The following is a 1,295-nucleotide window of genomic DNA, read 5'->3' on the forward strand; positions in this document are numbered from 1 at the left end:
GAAAATTAAGTTAGGCAACAAGTAAAGGATGCAATCATTTTGATACAACTGCAAATTACTTTTAATATATCTAATTTTAAATTAGGTTTTCCTAGTCACTTCTTTTTATATAAGAAAATTTAATAGCAATAACCGTTAAATAACTTTTATATTTTATAAGCATTAGCTTAGCTCTAGTCGTTGTATTTATATGTATCTAAGTATATTAGTTTAAAATATTTTTAAGTAGCATTTCCTTTCGCCAAGTCTAATTTTCTTTTTTTTTNCACAAATGTCGTTGAAGGCATCGATTTGGATGAGATCAAAGAGTTCGCCAAAGCTTTCAAACTGCGCCGCTTATCGTTGGGTCTCACCCAGACTCAAGTGGGTCAGGCATTGTCGGTGACCGAGGGACCAGCGTACAGCCAAAGCGCCATATGCAGGTGAGATAAGTAAATTATAAGGAAATTATTTTTAAAAATATAAAAGAAATTATAAAAAAGCTACATAAAAAATTTATGAAACAAGAGTTTTTAGAACACATTCATAAAGATCTTAAAAAACGTCTCTCAAAGTCCCTGTAATGTCGCTGATTATTTTTTGATTTATTTTTTACTTTTTAATCTGGGTTTGTGGGATTTTGTGCCATAAATCTTCGTAGTTGTTTCTGGCTTAAAAGCAATGAAGTAGCAGATATTCTCGGGTGAAAAGAGCTGCATGGGACTCGTAGGAACAGGACCTCTTACTGGTCAGCCAAGGAGCTCTTTTAGGTGAAAAATATGTGTATGAAGAAGACATCGAAATATCAGAAAAAGAAAAGAAACACTCTTTCACCTTATTCGATACGAAGTAAGAATTGTTAGATAGATACGAGTAAGAACTGTCTCCATTTGTTCAAATGAAATTTTCTTGCCGTTACAAGGAAAAGTGTTGGGAATTGAACAGGCATACGACCAGATTTACATGAAGGTTGTCTTCCACGTGTACAGTAAGTGGAATGTTCAGGTTTTGATTTGAAAAGATACAATCTCCTTAATGTTTTCTGGACGCGTCGTTTTTTTCCTATATATGGCCGGCTTAACGCCACTGTGGCATAAGAAATGGATATACCGATATACGTTTTATCTTGCAATAGCAAGGGAAAAACTTGTGAAACTGCGTTTTTACTTTCTCTCTGAATTCAGGCTTTTTTTAAATGACTTTAAAATTTCAAAGGTATGACTAATTCAAAAAATTATTTAAAACAAGCAATTTTTAGGCAAAAAACTAGAGCTCTTGTTAGTCGGCTAATCGATTTGTCGAATAGAAAAATCTAA

The sequence above is a fragment of the Rhagoletis zephyria genome, unplaced genomic scaffold, assembly GCF_001687245.7.
Source record: "Rhagoletis zephyria isolate East Lansing unplaced genomic scaffold, Rhagoletis_zephyria_1.1 Rzeph_scaffold_05425, whole genome shotgun sequence".
Classification (NCBI taxonomy): domain Eukaryota; kingdom Metazoa; phylum Arthropoda; class Insecta; order Diptera; family Tephritidae; genus Rhagoletis; species Rhagoletis zephyria.